This window comes from Barbus barbus (assembly GCF_936440315.1).
Source record: "Barbus barbus genome assembly, chromosome: 22".
In the NCBI taxonomy this organism is placed as follows: Eukaryota; Metazoa; Chordata; class Actinopteri; order Cypriniformes; family Cyprinidae; genus Barbus; species Barbus barbus.
In genome coordinates this window covers 14,817,246-14,839,369 of record NC_136750.1, presented here as the reverse complement: position 1 = coordinate 14,839,369, position 22,124 = coordinate 14,817,246, and the positions used below count along the sequence as shown (strand labels likewise).

Sequence of the window (22,124 nt, the reverse complement as noted above, 5' to 3'; positions counted from 1 at the left end):
TTCACGGTAAAAATATATATCACAATATATATATATATATATATATATATATATATATATATATTTTGCTTTAAATAAGGTTTTATGATATAAAATGTTTTGATCCCACATAGAGATTTCATAATTCTTGTCACCAGTGTCAATTTCACAAGATTCAATATAAAAAAGCTCACTGAAGACAAGTAAACATTCAGTGATTAAATAAGAATAAGAAACTAATAGGACACAAAACTACAGTAGAACAAATAAATAAGAAATGCTACATGCATTCTATAAAAAAAAAATTATGTATAAAAACACTGCATATTCTTCACTGTGTAAATTATATATATATGTGACCCTGGAACACAAAACCAGTCTTAAGTCGCTGGAGTATATTTGTAGCAATAGCCAAAAATACATTGTATGAGTCAAAATTATTGATTTTTCTTTAATGCCAAAAATCATTGGGATATTAAGTAAAGATCATGTTCCATGAAGATATTTTGTAAATGTCCTACTGTAAATATATTAACTGCATTTGGACAACTTAAAGGGCGATTTTCTCAATATTTAGATTTTTTTGCACCCTCAGATTCCAGATTTTCAAATAGTATCCAAATATTGTCAGATCCTAACAAACCACACATCAATGGAAAGCTTATTTATTCAGCTTTCAGATGATGTATAAATCTCAATTTCGAAAAAAATACCCTTATGCTTTTGTGGTACAGGATCACACACACACACACACACACACACACACACATATATATATATATATATATATATATATGCAGTATGTATGTATAATTCTTATTAAAGTTACAATAGTGATTTAGTCAAGAGAAGTGAGAGAGTTTCTCTATTTTGTTGTTGATTAACATGAATGACATACAGCAGGAATATTAGACTGCTGTCACTTTAAGAACTGCCTGTATACAATATACTGTTACACATGTATATTCTTTCTCAGCTGTTTGCTTTCACTTAAGACCTACTGTGTTTATGAGGATACTTGCAAAGATCAACATTTTGACACATACATGTGTGTGTATTTAACCGTTCAATGCCTATAAAGATGAGACATTTCATGGGCACTTGTGGTCTTGCACAAGAAAATCCACAAGACTGTAAGGTGCCTCGTTCATCATTTTGGCTCTCAGAAGGGTGCTCATGAGCACCCCTTTAAGGGTACTGTGTGCCATCAATGCACACTTCTCTTGAGCCCACGCTGAGGTGAGTTCCGCAGCAGCCTTCTACCAGACAGTCAAACCGGCATTACGTCACAAAATTGAGGACATCCGCGAGTGTTGAAGGTTGTGATTTGGGACAGGGCCACGGTGGGTTGAGAGCACTGTGTTTAGGACGTATTGTTTTAGGCTGGCCTGGAAGTTACCACCACCCTGGGTCGGTCCCTGCATGACTCCAATGGCAAAATCACTACGCTTTCGACAACTCGTTGCCACTACAAATGGCTGTCCACTTAAAATAGTGGGTATGGGGGAATTTTAGACACAGCCTGAGACTGTCTCTTGTATCACAAGGGGTGGTGATGGCGCAGTGGATAAGACACATGCCTTTGGTGTGAGAGACCCGGGTTCGAATCCACTGTGAGACACCAATGTGTCCCTGAGCAAGACACTTAACCCCTAGTTGCTCCAGAGGCGTGCAACCTCTGACATATATAGCAATTGTAAGTCGCTTTGGATAAAAGCATCAGCTAAATGAATAAATGTAAATCACTGCACACTTTCTCTTGTTTCAAAACATCTTGCGCCATATATCTCAGTTATCGATTTTAGTTTAGACTACCTCAGATAACTGTCGTATTAATATTACTGTAATTTTAGTACAATGTTTGTGTGCTAAACTAATTGTTTTGTATGTTTTATGTTTTTCTATACTCTTAAAAATAAAGGTTCTTTATTGGCATTGATGGTTCCATTTTTAATTTCATTATTCTTATCTATATGTAAATATTTATGATTTATTTATTATTCAGATGACACCACTGTTTTTTTAACAAGTTTTTGGCTGCCCAAACAGTTGTAGTAAGGGCCTGTGTCAGTGTATGGAAACTCCTGTCCGCCTAATGTTCAGAAAGAGTGTGTCTTTGCCCTAGATTTAATCTCACAGGCAGGCAATAAACCACTGAGCAGTTTCTGAGAGAGACAAGCTCTTTGAACATGACAGTGAAAAATCCCAGCAGATATGTCCAAACTACTGCATGCTCTTCATCATGCCTGGGTCTGACAGCTCCATCATGTAGGCAAATAAAATTACACAAACAGCAATAAGGCCATCATAAATCACACCAGCAGGAACAAGCTGTATGATCTCAATCTAATGACCACTATTTACATGACACTCCACACTAAAAGGCTGCAATATGAGGAGTGTCATGTAAACAGTCAGGGTGCGTCTAATGATGCATTGCAAACGCAAAACTGTCAGTGGTATAATTGATTGCATGCTCCATGGGACAGTATGGTGATAATAGCCATGTGAAAGGTATAGGGGAAGATGCTCCTCCCCTAAGAACAATGTGCATTTACTTTTAAATTGTAACATATTTAGAATTGTAACATAAATTGTTTAAATTGTAACATATTGACATAATGTTGGAATGCACAGATTTTTTTTTAAACTGTGGTATGATGATGCATCAGCCAATGTGTTATTAAGGGAATTGCTATTTATTCACTTTAATATGGCCCCCATAACTGGAGCAAAAAGCCCCCTCGGGTTATTTTTTACGTAATGTATAAATTACTTTTATTATAATTTTTTAAAAATAAATATTTTATCATTTTTAAATTAACTAAATTGTGTTTGACAGTTTAGTTGAATAATTAAATAACCAATGACAGACAAAACAGAATCATATTAAAAGATGTAAATAGGTAAATGTATTCAGTGACTTAAATACAGGCATATACTGTATATTTACATGTTTAATTGCCCATATTTTAATTAAAGATATTGAAATATGTCATAATAGAGACACTATGAATTCAGACAGGATAATTTCACTCAATTAGCCTATATAGGTGTTAATGAAAAGAGAGGATGTCTGACAGGTTCATCTAATTCATGGAATTGCTAAATAATAACCACATGAATTACAATAAATATTAAATAATGAAGTTATAACAATAATAGCATGCAACTTGGGGCCTTCTGTGTTAATTATGAGGGGAAAATCTTACCCCATATGATTATTTTCATTTTTATTTAACTTACAAAAAAAAAAAAAATAGTAAAGAAAAACAAACAGACAATAAATAAACAATAAATAAATACATTTTTTAATCCACAATTCAAATGCTACGCTGTCCACAAATCCGTCATTAACATATATACATTGACTAGACCTGTAACATTGATATTCAATGTCATAGATCACTATTTTCCAGAGACACAAAAGCATAAATTAGATCAGTTAACCTTAAATGTTTTTCATGACTAAATTTGACAAATGTTGGTATTCAGATGGAATGACAAGATTAAAAGTAGCATAGTCATTCATTAAAAGTGATAAGATAAGATGTTATGTAATGGTCAAGAGAAAACATTTAGGTAGGGGCTATGGCACATATGCCAAATGCATTGTCTGTTTCTGTTTTAAGAGTACAATTTCTAGTAAAATGATGATTAATGTGCCCAAACCTGTGACGGGAAACCATTGTTAAGGCAAATCACAGCCTTGGCTGCAGTGAAAAAAAAGATGGAGATTGCCATGCTTTTATAAGTGTAAACCAATCTACACTTCAGCTGTGAAATCCGTTCCAAAGTCAGATATCTTGGAATTATCTGAGGGCAAGAAGTGGAACAGGGCTGTCTCAGGCCTTGCCTATGGACCCGTCATGGTCCAGCCATCTGTACTCACCCTCAAGCCGCTATCAGCACTGCCCGCTGGCCTTCTGAAAGCTTTTCCTTCTTTAGTTAACAGGGGATATCAAGGGTGGGGATGAATACGGCCGGTGACAACTATGTCAGAGCAGTAGAATATGAAACCCCAAAGAGAAATGATTAATATTCATGTGAGAGCATATGGCTGTCCTTGGCACAAAAGTTCAAAGTTCTGCCACCCTTCAACACAGAGTTTGCTCAAGCATGATACACAGTGAAACAACCTCTGTGGTTGCATATCATTATATAACGATTCATATTGAAATTCACATAGTGTCAGCTTTGAGAAGGCTGTTTAGGATCTTTCAGCAACTGCTCCCGTTCAGAATAAACAAACTGATTGTACATTCACATCCAATCTGCATTTGCATTTCAGAACTGACAGTATCTAAAATTCGCATATGGCAGACCGAGATTGAAAAATAAATAAATAAATATCTTGATGTTTTAATCTTGTACCAAACATCTTTAAAATCCCAATATGCTTCATTTACAGAGTGCACACTTCACAACAGATTTATTTTGAAGTAATTACACTGCACTGGCCCTCGTTAATTAGAAAATAGAAATAAAAACAGGCATGATGTTTTGTAATGGGAATATCTGTGCACAGTTCATAGGCTGTTTAGTGTTTCTAATTTAGTGGGGAGGAAAGTATAAAGCGATTGTAGAAACAAAAGCCATCATAATTGTAATATGACATTTTGCAGATTTCTTTTGGGCCATTGTTGAGCTGCCACCCTATCAGCATCCAAACCAATTTCATAGCCGGCATTCACAATAGTCACACATATTTTCAGCATGGTTCTGCTGAGAACTATACCTAGAGAAAGAAAGGATGAGGATATAATAAATAAATAAATAAATACAACTCTGACAAGCTCCTCTAACTCTTGGTAGGAGATCTGGGGTTTATTTTTCCAGTCACATACACTGGCTCAAATCCAGCAGGCCTGTTATCTATTCAAGTTTATTCGTGAATAAGGAATAAACATGTGAAATTTGCATTCTTAAAGTCTCTGGACAGGAATGGTTAGAATTGCTTCATCTTTTAGAATAAATAGATTGTAATCCACAATTATAATTAAAATCACAATTAAGATGATAAACTGTGTTAGGAGTTTCACAAAATTAATTTGCTAAAAAAAAAAAAAACCTAAAAATAAACAAAATGAGAATATATTTATTTTTAATTGAAAATATAAAACACAATTAGCCCCATATTAAATGATGCTTATGAATAACACTGAATGAATGCTACCTTATTATAACACGTTTTAACAATCACAAGCATCACTATTTTAAAATATTTTAAGTATTATACTTCATTGTGAATTGAGGACTACAAATCATATAGGTTTCACGGTGCACGCAGCCAGGATGAACAAGGAACATGGAGGCGAGGCGAGGCGAGGCTGACACACAGAAACACCGGGGAGTAACGAGTAGACCAAACGACACTAACTAAACACACAGGAACTTAAATACACAAGTTGATCATAAATAATAAGACAAACACAGCTGAACAAGGATTAACTAATAATGACACTAAACAAGGACAGGAAACAAACCAAATAAGGACACAAGAGGGAAACACATGACTCACACGACACATGACTGACAATAGGCCCACACTATTAGAGGGACTCCAGCCACATCTAGACCAGAATATGATAGAATATCTATAGCAGGCTTTTTTGACATGAGTCGGCAAGCAACCACCCAAAACACCCTTGCAACTGCATAGCAACATGTTACAACAACTCAGAACAACTTTGTATCATGAAGGTGAGTTCTACATTGGCAAGCACCATGTTTTCTTCAGAAAATGTAAAAATCTAGTGGACATGAAAAAGGTCTGAGAGGCTGTTATGAAGTTTTTCCCTCCCTGTAAGTGAATTATGATTTTTATATTAAGCTTTTGGCTTTAATTATATTAAAATACTATTAAGGAAGACGACAGAAAAGGTAATGTAGGGGAAAGCGGGAATGTGTAATCAATGTGGGGTTCAGAGTATAATTTTTTTTTGTCCACAGTAATTTCACACTTGTCTAGTACAAATATGTCGCTTTGTTTCATAATTACAGTGTGTACGTTTTTCTTTATTTACCCTCAAAAATTGGAAGTGAAATGTGACAACATGCCCCGTAGGTGTGGTACATTGTAACAGCTGAGGGGCACGTTGTAACATGACCATTTGACAGCTTAAAATGTTATCTGATCTTATGAAAAAATATACAAGACAAACTAAAATATTTTGTCAATAATAATTTATTTTAAATAAAATAATGGCGTTGTTTAATAATTAAAAGTGATCAGATTTTTGAGTTTGACAATGAACATATTGCAACCATGCCTGGGACGGCCCATATAAACGAGCCAAAATGCTTTACATGTCTTTAAATAATAATTTTTGAACATTAAACATTGATTGTCAGTCGTTTCTCATTAAAATGCATTAAAGTAAATAGTGTGAATTACATCGCTAATGTCATAGAATAGCATGGCAGGGCACATTGTAACGCAGTGTTACAACTTACCCCATCTGTGCAACTGAAATTCTAAATCTAAACTGATAAATTAAAGATTGGAGATTAAAATAATAGTAGATTTGTCTCATTTTAAAATAGTAACAAAAACTGAGATGAAAAATTTACTTAAGCCAGAAATATAATTTTACTATGGTAAAATAAATGTTCAGCGATATTTTCAAAAGACCTTTGAATTTTGGCACACTTTTTTTCTTTATATAATGTTGATATGGTAACTAGTAAATACTGTAAATTTGGTTATGCTAGCATGTGTGAAAATATTTAAACCACGTGTGTTACAACTAACCCCCCGCGCTCCCCTAATGCAGCGCAGTGCTTCAGCACACAATTTTACTTTAAACATCAAGAAGCAAAACAATATGAATCTCTGGATTTACTAATTAAAATCAAGTAGTTTAAAACCACAGACTAGACCTGTAAATTAAATGTGCTGAATTTTATAGGTTACAATGTGACCCTAGCACAAAGGTGAATAAATATAGGCTACTATACAGGTATTATTTAAAAACGAAGTGTCTATTTACCTTGTTGGCAAAGGCTATTTACACTAACTCCGCCCATCAACGTGTGATTGAGTTAGTCATCACTAAAATAAGACTTAAGAATGAAAATAAGAGTGTAAATAGTCTCTATTGCTAAGAATATATGCTATTTGCACTTAGTGCAAATAGCCGCTGCCAAAAAAAAATATTATTTTACATCGATTTCAATGGTGTGGACGGTAAGGCGCGATCAACCTAAGTTCGAGTCCGCCTTTTGCCGAACTTTTTTTCTCCCTTTTCAAATCTGATATCGCATCGGAAAGACATTTATTTTCAATAAAAATGAAGGAAATAATAAAAAAAAATTGGAAAATAAAAGTATCGGGTAGGGTTAGGGTAGGTGTAGGGAGGGCTCTATTTTCCCAATAAGGAGGCATCCATTTAATAAATTGAATTAAAACTATAATTTACACTCAATACATTATTATTGTGTACTGTTTTATAATGTACTACAATACTGAGATGCAGATAATTACAACTACATGCAAAAAGTAGCATAAATAGCAGAAAATATTGCTATTTTAACATTTTAGAATCTATAGCTATTTACACTAAGTGCAAATAGCCGCTGCCATTTAAAAATTAGGAAAAACAAAATGTATTTAAATATGTGATGACAAATAGTCTATAAACATTCAGTTTGGAGATGTTACATGAGGCAAAATGTCTTAACATTTTAAGAAGAGTGCTGTTTTTATAACATGTTGAACTACTAAGGCAATGGGAAAGATGCATGTACTATAAAAAAATATTTTTTTAAAGTTGCAAATAAAACATTATTGATTATTGAAGAAAATAAAAGTTACTTGCTGATTCTTTGAACTATTTTTTTATTTATTCGTTCATTTGTGAAATTTTCTAGCAATTTCTAAGTTAAATTGTTTCTACACCATTTTTTCAGTCTGGGTGTAAATTTACATTATTTTATTTTTTTGCTAACATTTTATTTTAAGGACAAATTCTCACTATTAACTATAATACTATTATGTTGGATAAAATTGGAAACTGGATTATTGGAAACAGCATATACTGTATATGCTATACTATTTATTAGTAGTTATAAAGCATATATTAATGCCTTTTTCTGCATGATTATATTTTAGATCTCTTACCCTATACCTAAACGTAACAGCAACCGTATTAACTATTAATAAGCAGCAAATTAGGAGTTTGTTCAGGGAAACTAGTTAATAGTAAAATGTTTTCCCTATTCTAAAGCGTTACCTTTTTTAGCAATCATGTAGGAATTAGTAGACAATGGCTGCCCTTTTAAAGCAGATTTAGTTCACAAATAGCTGACCTCAGTCATGTCCTAAATATGATTTACATTACTAAATGTGAATATGAATAGTCAGTACTACAATTCAATCTGAATTTTGAGTCAAGCATGAAAACATGACACTCACTCACTCGACTCGAGAACAGTTACAATAGGATCAGTCCAATTAGCGAATGAATCGTTCAGTGATTTGTAAACCAATTCAACAGATTAACTGAAAAGAATAAGTTTGTTTACAAATCAGACAACGCTATTGTGTCTCATAGAGGTTGTCAATTTCTTAAGAGTCTGGTTTATGGACAAACAAATGTGGAAAACCCCTGCTTTAAAGTTCTGCTGTGAACAGATTTGAGGCTTTCACACAAAACCTAAGAGACTTTCAGTACCACACAGCACCTCAACTGGACAGCTGTGAATCCATTAGCACATGAGATGCGGTTGCTCTGCTAGAGTCTCAAAGTAGACTCGAGTCTCACGCTATCTCTCTTATTTAATGTATGGAAAGTCATGCACAGTATTCCAGCGCTTCAATGAATTACTGATGCTCACAGAATACATGTGGTGGTGGTGTTACCAGGTCATTTCAATATAATGAGCTGTTGTACACAGCAAAGGCTTGTTGTCCAAACACTTTCGATGCTCATTATAGTTCATCACTTTTATCGTTTGGGGGCCAGAGAACGTCTCAGACCTTGGTAGAAAACACTCCTCTGTTGTTAACTCATGGGGAATATCTGAGGATGGGAACATATGTAATGAAAACACATAAAAATCCCCAGTGGGCAATTTTCATATCTAAGCACTTTGCAGTATGCCCTGCATGAAAACAACATTAGTGGGAAAGCATCATTATGCTCTGACAGCTCAAACCTAACAGAGACAAAACTGACAAGTTATCTGAAGCAACTGTCAGTCGACAGCATTTTATTTCATAATAAAAATTGCAATACTTGACCTTTAGAACTGAAGCACTGTTTTCTAGTCAGCTTTCATGTGTAGGTATTTGTAAAGCAAATGTGGCTTAGAGAGAGAGATATTATGAAGATTTACCTGGATTTATGCATAAATTGTTCCTAATGTTTGCATTCATTGTACATTCGGCAGATGCTGGTACCTCATTTGAAGAGCTTATCCAAAAACGAATACTCTCCTCATTTATTCACCTTCATGTCGCTTCAAACCTGTATGACTTTCTTTCTCATGCAAAAACAAAAGATGATATTTTGAAGAACATTTTCTACTATACATTGAAAATCACTGGGTTCCAATGAATGAATAATATGGACCAAAACATCAAAACACTAAACATCTTCTTTCTTCTTTCGTGTTCCACAGAAATAAGTCATACAGGTTTGCAACAGCCTGACAGTGATTAAATGATGTGAAAAATGATTATTTTTGGGTGAGCTTTCCCTCTAAGGCAAGGATTCCAAAACTATTTTTTGTCAGCTTTTGATTTATTTAAAAAAACTATTGTAAGGTTCTTTGTTTTGATTTAAGTTCTGTTCTGTCTCCCTGTCATAATTTGATCAGCTGCTGCATTAACCTGTTCTGTTAATTAAATTAATTATTTAAGCTTGGTGTTTCCTGAGTTCTTTGTTCGGTTTGTTGTTTGTGTTTTCTCCTTTGTTTCCTGGGGTTTTCTGACTTGGTTTATTGAAATAAAGACTGTTTCCTTGATTCCCTCGTCTTTGTGCATTGTTTACTATAACCAAGTTTGACATTTATATAATATTTCAACAACACATTTGCATGTTTACAGTTCTTAGATGATGGCTAAGGGTCACACGACATACAGGTAAACATACAATATTTCATCTTTTTAATTTTTTTAGTTTTTTTTTTTAAATAAAACATTTTTATTTATTTCATTTTCACTATTTAATTCAACTCATAAATCCAAATGATGGACTTGCAGTTCCCTCATGAAGCCCCAAGCGTTTGTGAACCCCATAGGAAACCCATGCTTTACGGTATATTTAAAATTGATCAGTTCATACATTTCCCTATAGGGATCAAACCCATAACCCTGGTGTTGCTAGCAGTGTGCTTTACTGTTTCAGCTTCAGGAACAAAGACGGCGTAAACTAAAAACCCAACCAGTAATGTTTTTTGTGTCTTTATTGCACACACTGTAAACATTCATAGTGCAGCATTAAAATGATTTAATAATTGGTTAAACCCCCTTTGGCAGCAATAACCTCCACCAAAAGTTTGACGTAATTGCAGAACAGGCCTTCACAGTGGTCAGGAAGAGTTTTGCACCCTTTTTACAAAACCGTTTAATTTCAGCAATATTCTTGGGATATGGTGTGAAATGCTCTCTTGAGCTCCTGCCAAAGCATCAGGACTGCGACTGGACCTCTCCGAATGATTCTGATTCACTCCTGTGCTTTGGGTTGTTGTCCTTTTGCATCACCCAACTTCTGCTGAGCTTCAGTTGGCAGACAGATGGCCTTGCATTCTCTCTGGAACATCATCTCTCTGGGTCGGCGTGAAAGCCAATTGAATTTGTCAGTTTGATGGTGATGTCAAACTGTTCTCAAAGCACAAATGTTTGACATTACGCTGCTGGGGAAAAGTTATTAACCATCACAAATATGTTCCAGTACATTTCAAGTGATTAAGCAGAGTGTGTTTGTCTGTTGCTGTAACCAATTCATGTAGAAATTTTGGTGAATCCAATGAATTAAATATATACATATATCCACCAGATGTGAAGTCATTTGTAAGGTAAATACATCTGTTTGTTAAAATCACTGTAAATGTGCCGTTCAGTATCCTCACGTTATATTTGCTGTGAGCAGTATCTACACTGACCTTTTCAAAGTCCATAAAATCATGCAAACAATTTCTCAACACGCACGTGGATGTGAATAACAATTTGCTTCTCAGACACTCTCCTCTGCTGCTGTCTGGCCTCTACAAATTAAAAGCTCTAGATGGTTTAAGGTCTTCATTAATGAGCAATGATTGCACACTCGGCTGCTCTGAAATATTTCCTCAATTTTCTAATTTCATATTTTTCTTCCAAAAGGTTACTGCTGACATGTTGACAGTTTAACTGATGTGGCTGTCATTCGTTCCTGAATTCATATGACCTTTTACTGCATACACAGCAAAACACTGCATTTCTCATTTTGAATCAAATGTTGTCTGAGGTAATATACTCAATGCGTCCTTACACAAAACTAACAAAATGGTCCAAAATGTAGCACTAAAACAGGTTTGCAGAAATCACACAAATTCCAGTCTTTTGCCTGAAATACGTGCTATTTACCAAAAACATAAGAACGAAAAAACCTCAAATAAACATACTAAAGTGAGTAATATACATCAAATCATTTATTAGTGGTATCATATAAGTGGTTCTTATTTTCTTCTGAATCGAACTTCTACACTGGATAACAAGTGAAATTAAATAAATAAATAAGTAAATAAATTTGTGTTTTGAAGGTCAAATTAATTATTTAATAATAGTCAATTGTCGCTATCTACTGGCTGAACTACAGTATGTAACCTGTCCAATAAAATTCGATAACCTGAACTAACTGTAGAATAACATTGATGCTGACTTCAAGTATACAATTGGAAACTTCATACTTCCCGCTTCTTTTGTAATTTGTAATTACAAAAAAAGTTGTAATTACAAATTTGTCTCCTTCAAGAGCTTTGTTGTTGGAAAGCACAATTTCTTGGGCAAATCCAATTAAAAATGTATAGAAAATATTTAGTCAATATCCAACAGATTTTGAATAAAAAGTAGCGTCCAAATTCACTGCACTATTTAGATATTGATCTGGCTGACAATATTTTGGTCAAATAAGTGCCATTTATTTAAGTGCTGAAACCCCACACAAACCCACTACCTCCTGAAATATAGACCCCCCCCCCCACCCACACACACAAAAACCTTACCACATCAAAGTGAAAAAAAACCCCAAAAACTGGAAACGTTTTTATGCAATTCGAAGTGTGCTTCACACAGGTGAGTGGGCTTGTACAAACCACCTGTAGTAACACACTCTCCTCTATGCACACTAGACACTCTTGACACACTGCTGTGTGTACATAATCCCACGAAAGACTAAAGACACAAGAGATATGTGTTTACATGCTCATGCACTACAAATCATCTTGCAGCCTTCCCCAGCCAGCCGCTTGACTTACGATATTTCTCTTTGCACATGTACAGTATTTATGTCAAGCATGTATAGATTGTATAGTTGGTATGTTTTAGTTTATGTATAGGTAACCATTTATATATAGTATATTTATAGTCAAAATCTGTCAGTAGGTCAGTTGTGTATTGGTTTTTACTTCATTGTTGTATGTAGCACCATGGTCCTGTGAGGCAGAAAATTTCATTCCACAGTATGTCCCCACATGTCGCTGAATGCCAATAAAGCTCAACTTGACTTGACTTGACTAGTCAAGATTCACTGTTCAAAATAAAAGTCAAAATAAAGTGTTAGAAGATAGCAGACAGTGTACTAATACTCTAATGACTGCTAGTTGATATGTAGTTGCAAAGTTACTTACCGTTAGAAAACTGTCTAAAGTGGACTATCAAAATAAAGTGTTAACAAAAACCTTTACAGTACTACAGCTGTTTTTCTCCTTCACCATGTTTCAAGTTTATGGCCTGCCCAACTCAGAAACTTGGGCATCAAAATGATCAATATTACAATACAATTAATCCACTGATGTAGATCTCCTTTTTTTTCTGAAAGCAAAAGGAAAACATTTTCTATTCCTGTCTTGCCAAACAATGTTCATTAATGCATTCAGTCATTAGTGCAAGCAGCACAATGAAGCATTCAGTGGGTGTTTAATTTGTAATCTGCTTGCAAATAAATAGTACTCACCCATCCTGAATATTACTATAAAACAGAAAGCACTAAAATCATGTTCAATCAATCTTTAATAACCTTCAAAAGCTCTTGGCATCCTCATCTAAAGAGAAGCTCTTTTTGCTCTGATGTGGTCGGCCAGCGGGGCAGATGTGCGATGACAGCAAGAGTGATGTGTGCCATCTGCATTGTCCTGCTAACATCTGCATCTCCTTCTTCTGTTTATGAGTTTCTCACAGATGGACATCCATTATGTACAAAGATGAAAGGAAGGGGACAGTGATGCATGCACAATGGCAGACGGTGCATCTGCATGTAGCAGTGCAGAGGGAACAGTGAATGTCAAAACTAATTTTAAGATCCCATCAACAGAACAATAAAGACGATACAGTTGGTCAATATCACTCAGTCAGTACATTCAGCTGTATTACCAATTTAATATTCAGTGTCATAATGTAAATCACATCTGTGAATATGAATTATCACCATAGAGGTGTAATTGTACAACTGAATAAAGTACAACAGCATTTGCTTTTGATTTACATATCTGTTCTGCAAAATAAAGAAAATCATACACGTTTGGAAAGACATAAGGGTGAGCAAATTATGACATACTTTTTGGGTAAACTATCCCTTTAACTGAAGAAAACTAATTTTGGTTTGACACCCCGTATTTATTATCTGTTAGATGTATCACTTACTGACAATTGATGTTAAAATGGCAACATATTTTCATAATGTGCTTTACAAACCCACAAAAGATTTCAGATGGAAGATCCACACAGGTACAGTCAGTTGACATATAAATGTCTCTCTGCACAGACCAAAAATGGTGTAGAGTTGCACGTTTGTTGTCTTTGATCAGGGGTCTCACTGAAATACATCAGGCAGACATCAAACAGATTCCTGACCTCATGCTGTGGCAGAATGGAGATGCAAGCATCATGACTGAACCCCTCAGCAACATCTTCACAACGATATGAGCCAGTCAGACTAAACCATCACATCCTCAAGAAGAGTGATGCTGTTTATCAAAAGCTTAAATACAATCAATGCACAGTTCTGGGTAGTAATTGATTACATGTAATCTGGATTATGTAATCAGATAACAAAAAATAAGAACTTGTAATTAGATTATATTACATTTTAAAATACTCTTCATCATACTACAGTTATTTTATTGATTACATCTTGATTACATATTAATTCTTTTTCATGTTTTAAATTTTCCTTTCTAAATTTAGCCTATACTGCTTATATACATTCAGACAGTGTTCCAGTTTTATGGATGTTCACACAAAAACAAGTCACTAGTCAGGTGATTATAATTACACTGAAAACTGAGAGGCCACACAGCGTTTGTACGGATTTACAAAATAGTGAAGCGTATGAAGACAACATAAGTAATTTCAGCTTCATTTCAAGTTTAGAAAGGTTTAACACAATGTCTGCATTGGATGCCACCATTATTGCATCATGCAAAAGCTTGTCTGTCTTTGACCCCTGCTTAGGCCAACACAATATCCCACTATCTAACACATTATTCTTTAAACAGAACATTCATATTCAATAGATTAATGCATATAGTACACTAAATGTATTAATTTGGTAAACTGAATACTAATTAACTTGGTTTAAATGAATACTAAACATAACTCCAAAACAGTTACCAAACCTTGAATAGACCTTATTAATTATTCCAAAACACCGGCCAATGGCAAGTCTCCAACAGAAGGCTTTTTCAATATTTATTTATATTTTTGCATTAGAAGTAGCCTAGTTTTGTTTATTTTGGTGTAGCATGATGTATGGATAAAACAGTATGTACGCTTATGTCATTGTGATTCCTTTGCTCAACTGCGCATGCGATCTTAAAATCAATTTTTGGCAGTGATGTGCAACAAATTGAATCGAGCAAAAGAATAAGGCCAAGCTCATTTAGTTAGCTTTTGAGAACGATCTCACACAGAAGTGTCTTCAAGAGTGGAAAGATAAAGTCTAAGGGAGATTTCACAAAGACCACCAGATTTCACATACAGTCTTTTACAATCATTTTTGCACTCATTTTTGCACTAATAACAGAACCTTCATGTAATTTTTTAAAACTCTGGACACATGACCAATGATCAAAATGCACATTTTTCAAAATACTTATCACTTTTTCCAAATGCTTGGATACAATACACATAAACCAAAGATCTTTTGTTCATTGAACTAAAATCACTGGTTCAAAATGACAAAACATCAAAGTATTACTATTTCAAAATTCAACTCACACATTACATCTGAATTGAGTGTCTATTCATTTCATTTCAATGATCTAACTATCAATTGATACAACTGCTCAAAATGCTACGTAACTGTTGCATAACTCTTGAAGCATAGTTTTTAAGGTAAATGATGAACAATATTAAATGTTTAGATTATGAAAGTGAAGCAACTGAAGACTGAGTATGTTCAGGTATGATCAGTTTCAAGATGCCTGTTGTTGGGAGAAAAAAAAAATCCCAAAAAGTCTATATCATTCAATCTAACCCAGTGCTGGGTAAATATTGGACAGAACACATGCTGGGCTTTTTTCAACTAACAGTTGGGTTAAATGTTTAACCCAACCCAGCAGGCACACAACAGGGACACAACATCATAACGTCATAAGACATTGATATTTGGTTAAATTTTGATTGCGACGTCAGGTGACCAAAATTCAATGTAAATTCAACGTCTAATGTCAAAGAATCAATGTTAAATTTATGTCCAATACTGACGTCAGCTGACGTTGAGATTTTGTTGTTTTTAGGTTGTGTAACCAAAATCCAACGTTAAGTCAATGTCAAATTGACATCAAATATTGACGTCAACCCGATTTTCATTTTCAACCAAAATGCAACGTCTGTCTGACGTCATGTCTAACGTCAACCTGATGTTACATAGACGTCTGGTGCCTGCTGGGAACCTTCTGGGCAGTAACCCAACCGCTGGGTCTAAACAACCCAATTGCTGGGTTGCATTTAAGCCAGCATTTTTTAGAGTGTTGTTATCAGTATTTGTTTTTCCTACAGTAAATGTCTTTTTAGAGGGTAATTGAGCATTCATATTTTTGGATGAGGCATGCAGATTGAGAGCCCAGCGGATGAGAGTGGCCCAGGACGATGTTCGCTGGGGGCCTGACCACCCCCCCACTGAATGTGATTTTGAGGGGCCCCATAGCAAAATTAGTGCAATGGGCCCATAATTCCTAGCGACGGCATTGAGTGCAATCATGGTTTCAGGCCCATCCACAGTTTATCACCTTGTATTTACCCCCATACTCCCCTTTCCTTACCATAACCCGACTGAGGAGTTTTTCTCCACATGGAGGTGGAAGGTACAGTTTTTTTTTTACCTGCTGTTAGTTTATTATTTCATCAATAATTTTCAAATGTCTGATTCCAGTGTCTGTACTTCTCTCTCTAGTCTATTACAATGATGTATGAATGTGTAGAACAAAAATGAAAGATACATGTGTTTTGAACAACTATATTGAATGATTGTACTAACAACTAAACAGTGAAACTCACTGAGTGAAACTTCACAAAGAATCTTTACTTGACCGTCTGTATTGAACTTTCCTTCTTGCAGTTACAGACACACTGCACTTGAGAGAGAATTTACTACTATATGAGACTGAATGCGCAAATATTTAGAACGTGTGCCATTGTGACGTCACTGAGACTGGTCAGTCTTTTCATGAAATGCATCTCTTGAATTATAAAAGAATTATATCATTTTTGGTATTCTTACAAGAGAGAAAACACTATTTGAAAACAATTTATCTTTCTCTTCAAAAAGAATATCATGTTTTAGAACAGTCTTTTTAACTGAATTTCAAGACAAATATTTCCTCACAAAAATCGAGTGGAAAAAACAGTAGTTTACTGTCAAAATATTTACAAGACAATGTTGTTTTTACACATTTCATTTTATAGACAGCATTAGTTTTAATAGTAAGAAAAAAGCAAATCTGCATATATTTTTTGAATAGATAGATAGATAGATAGATAGATAGATAGATAGATAGATAGATAGATAGATTGAATCTAAATATAATATATAGATTGATATAAATATAAAAGCTTGAAATTAAACTCAAAACCCTTTTCTCCATCTCCATAATTGTTAGGCGAATTGTAATGAAAAAGATAATAAAAAGGGGATTGTGAATAGGATGAAATAAAATGTGACAGGTTAATAGGTGGTAATGAGATTTTAATTATTTTTATAAAAAGTCAAGAGTGCATTTGTGAAGAAAGAATTTCCTAATTGTGTTAGGAAATGATTTGATTAAATATAGTAACCAATCTTATCTATGTCATGACATAATGCAAGCATATGGCCAGTGTGGGTACAATCGATCTAAAGCTATTCAACTTCCTATTCATCACAGAAGATGAAACCTCAGTGTTCATATTAAAAACACAACACATGAGCTGCTACAGTATTATGCTAAGCAACCTTTTACCAAAGAAACAAAAAGGAATGAAAGCTGTTTATTTAATGCGGAGAGCACATCAAGTGTGAAATACTCAGGGCATGTGAAGATAATAGTTCTGCTCTGTTAGGTCTTTTAGGCCTTTTAACTCATGATTGAGATGTTTGTGTACATTCAATCTAAAGCTAAAGTGTAGGCCATTTGGGTTTCACAGGGAGTGGATCATTCATAATCTATTGAAAAATGAATATCACTTTTGAGGTCTGTTAAATTACACCTTCTACTGAGTGACCATATAGCGTCATATTTCACCACCGTTCTGGCTAATCGATGTTCCTTCCAACAATAATTTGATACAAGTTGGCTCAAGGGCAACAGTAAAAACATATTACACTGATTAGGTTCAACCAGATATGCCAGGCACTGTTAATTTAGATTCATTATTTATAGTAATTGAAAACCTTCAGAGCAGAGACACTGATGGTGTAGTGCGATGGAAGCGGAGTGTTTGGTGTCTGAAGTCTGAGTTCAAAGTGCTGGAGGAGGCCTGGTTACTGTTGTTGAGATTAAGAGTTTCTACTAAGGGGTCAAGGTTTGGCTGGTAGATGCTTTAACTTCACCATCTGGCTGCAAAAGAGCTATTTTGGTGGCCATAGTTGTGTATTGTGATGAAATAAAACTTTTTTTGCAAAGAAAATAGAAAAGTGTTTCTTTAACTATAGGCACTTTTAGCCCTGTAGACTTAAAAAAAGTGGACTTTAATAAATAAACTCGCTTAAAACAAGTTTCTCACTCTCGCTAATTAAATGAATCATGAACGAATTCATTTACTTACAATGTCAGACACTGTGTATCCATTACGACAGAGTTATAAGGTGTTATATGGTAACTGCTAATCATGTATTGTGTTAAATATGATTCTGTGGTGGAAATCATAGTGGAAATGACATTAATATTTTTGAAGTAAGATGATTGATTTCAGTCTTACAAAGGTTAATTTCTTACACAAAATGATACATCATAAAAGTGATATTTACCATAATTTGACACATCTCACATCTCATCTCAAGCTCTTCATTCATGCTGTTGCTTCCTTGGTAAACAAATGCACTTGTCACACTTTGTAGGAGCAGGGAAACAAGGAGGCGAGGAACTTCAAACATCAAATAACTGACTTGACACGCTGGAGACACGGAATGACAATAGAGACCGGACACAGAGGCAGGGAAGCAGAGGGCTTATAAACACTGGGAAAACTAGATGATTAACGACACAAGGCTGGGGACTAATAAACTAACGAGGAGAACTAAACTTGAATATGAAACAGACCAAATATGGGCACGAGAGGAGGGGAAACACAAGACACAGGAAGACAGGACTGACATTACTCCCCCCTCCCAGAAGGCGCGTCCCGCACCTCGCAACATTCAACAGGGGAGGGGGGTGGGCGCTCTGGAGGCCTCTAGGGACCAGGAGACATGACTAACGGCCTCCAGGGTGGCGCCCGTTCCGGAACCCATTGCGGGTCAGGGGACTCGGGAGGCCATGGCGGGTCTGCCTCCAAGACCTTGGCCCCAGCCCCTGCCTCGGCCTCTACGGCAGTAGCCCTACTACCCCCCCCCAAAATTTTCTTGGGGGAAGTAGGGGCTTGATCGGGCTGGCATACTGGAGAAGCAGGCACTTGGGGGCGCTCAGGAGGAGCGGACTCTTGGGGGCGCTCTGGAAGTGCATACTCTGGAGGAACGGGCCCTGGAGAGGCGGGCACTGGAGGAACTGGCCTTGGAGAGGCGGGCAGTGGAGGAACTGGCCCTGGAGAAGTAGGCACTGGAGGGCGCTTGCGAGGAGCTGGCACTGGAGGGCGCTCTGGAGGCGCAGGCCTTGCAAAGTGCATATGAGGGGCCGGCACAGGAGGGAGCGCTCCGGGGGCGCAGGCACGGCATAGTGCTTTCGGGGGGCTGGCACTGGGCTTGGGTGAGCAGCGACCAGCAGGCTTGCCATACTCTCTGCCGACGGCTTGCCATACTCTCTGCCGGAGGGCTTGGGAGAGCCACAGATGGCAGCGTTAATTTCCCCGCGAACGGCGGGCTTGCGTGGGCTGTGAACGGCGGCGGGTGAGGGAGAGCCGCGGGCGGCTGACTTGCGTTGGCCGTGGACGGCGGCGGCTTGAGTTGGCCACGGGTGGCTGTCTTGCGTTGGTTGCGGATGACGGCGGGCTTGGGAGAGCCGCGGGCGGCTGACTTGTGTTGGCGGGCTTGATTTCCCCATGAACGGCGGGCTTGACTTCGGAGCCGAGGACGGCGGCGGACATGAGTTCACTGTGGACGGCGGCTCTGGGCTGAGGAGGATGGAGCTGCTTCGGATGAAGGGTTTTTTTGGGGGGGTTGGGCAGGTGGTAGGAGCCATTGGAGAGGTATGCGGAGGTTCTCGGCTTGGGGTGAGCTGGGGAGACGCGGTGAGTTCCAGCTGGAGCGGGATGGCGAGGCTGGGGAATTTCCTCGACTTCGTCGGAACCGTTAAGAAAGAGGATTAGGTTAATTAGCTCAATCAGGGGAAAATCTCCTATGGGAAGATCGCAGCGTATAACCTCGTCATCCAACCCCAGTAGGAAACACGCACCTAGAGCGGTGTCGTGCCAGCTCACCCGGTTGGCAAGCTTGAGGAAACCCTCCATATATCACTCCAACCTCAGACCGCCCTGCCTTAAACCCCACAGCAAGTCCTCAGTTGACTGGTCCGGTCTTCTGTCACACTTCATAGGAGCAGGGAAACAAGGAGGCAAGGAACTTAATCAAATAACTGACTTTATTAATACAAACACTTTAGGGAACGCTGGAGACACGGAATGAGAATAGAGACCGGATACAGAGGCAGAGAAGCAGAGGGGTTATAAACACTAGGGAAACTAGTTAATTAAGGACACAAAGCTGGGGACTAATAAACTAATGAGGAGAACTAAACTAGAACAGGAAACAGACCAAATATGGACATGAGAGGAGGGGAAACACAAGACACAGGAAGACAGGACTGACAGCACTAACTGTAAAAGGCAAAATTATTTAGTGGCAGTGTGGTGGCTCATGAAAGCTAAAATGAAAACTTTGATACAGTAAGATTTTTAAAAGAAGTATTTTATGTTCACCAAGGCTACATTTACTTGATCAAAATACACTAAAACAGTAATATTTTGAAATATTAATATATTTTATTATTATGAATTTATTATTATTAAAATATATATGAATATATTTTATTACATTATAATTATTTGTATATATTATAAAATGTAATTTATTCCTAGTGCCACAATCATGTCTTGTTTAGTTCTTTTATGAATAGCATTTATTTTAAATACATTAGATTTTTTCTTCACGGTCACATTTGATACATTTTATGTGTCCTTGCTGAATTTCTTAAAAAGAAATAAAACCTTACTGACCCCACATTTTGGCTAATAGTGGAAAACATTTTCACACGTTAAATACATGGTTTATGTTTATTTTACTATTTGTTTTGATTATCATAGTTTTTTATCCAAATTTTTTAATACTTAAACACTGAAAATCTGGATCTGGGTCAAAGGTAAGACAAAAAAACTTCAAAAAGTATTTTAAAATTTAAAATGTGTACATGCCATAGTTATGACGAAAAGTTTCTAAAACTGTTGTGCTGTGACCTAAATCTGTATGCTTGAATAAAAATGAACCTCGAAACACAGAGCAAAGATTGTTTAAGGTTTTAATTTACATGGGTTCCAAACCACTGCCACTGAGATGAATCAGAATGCTAACGTATAGCTTTCTCTAGGTATTACTGACCTCCTTGGATTCTGCGCTGTCAGGTGTTCCACAGGATAGCTCCATTCCCCCCACCTGCCCTTTCAACACACAACCTTCTCCTTTTCCTCTTTCTCTGAAACGTATCTCACTGCAGTCTCTGCCTCAGCTCAGGCCAATGTCACCCCAAACCTGCACACTCAGTGCTCAAGCCCACACAGCTCAGCACAATGACGCTGAACTTTCTATTCTGGGCTGTTACCATGAGCTCCTCGTCTGTCTCTCACACAGAGGGCATGGGACACACTCACTCACACAAACACACAAATCATTTCCTGAATGTAAATAGAAGCGACATCTTTGCCCCAAGCTTGTACAAATGTACGAACCATTATATCCTGAGCACAAGATGAACTCAGCCAGTTCCACCTGTGATGTCCTTGAGGATACTATTACTATTATCACACATTAACAAACTATTAAAAAAAACAAACACAATTCATTTTTAGTCAGTTGTTTGTTTGCTCACATAACATAACCTTGAGTGTCCCCCGCCTGTGGCTACATTCCTGTGTTGTGTGCTGGACATCTGAAATGAAGGGACATAGTCTTCTATTTGCATTTTTTAAAAGTCTGGTGTACAACAAAGTTCCTGTTGATGTTTAAACTCTTATTTGTGTTTTATACATTTTTTTCAGTCAATATTTCTGCATGTTACATTGTTACATTAGTAAGTGGGAACAAGCGACTATATGTAATTGA

At 36.5% G+C, this 22,124-nt stretch overlaps 1 long non-coding RNA gene across 1 annotated transcript; it reads right to left on the bottom strand.

Moving 5' to 3' along the window:
- Positions 1-18,745: 18,745 nt before the first annotated feature.
- LOC306888021 lies at positions 18,746-21,542 on the bottom strand. Its single transcript, XR_013785714.1, has 4 exons — positions 21,405-21,542; positions 20,206-20,338; positions 19,508-20,088; positions 18,746-19,323 (listed from the first exon to the last, which is right to left on the bottom strand). It is a non-coding gene; the product is annotated as an uncharacterized lncRNA (long non-coding RNA).
- Positions 21,543-22,124: the final 582 nt, after the last annotated feature.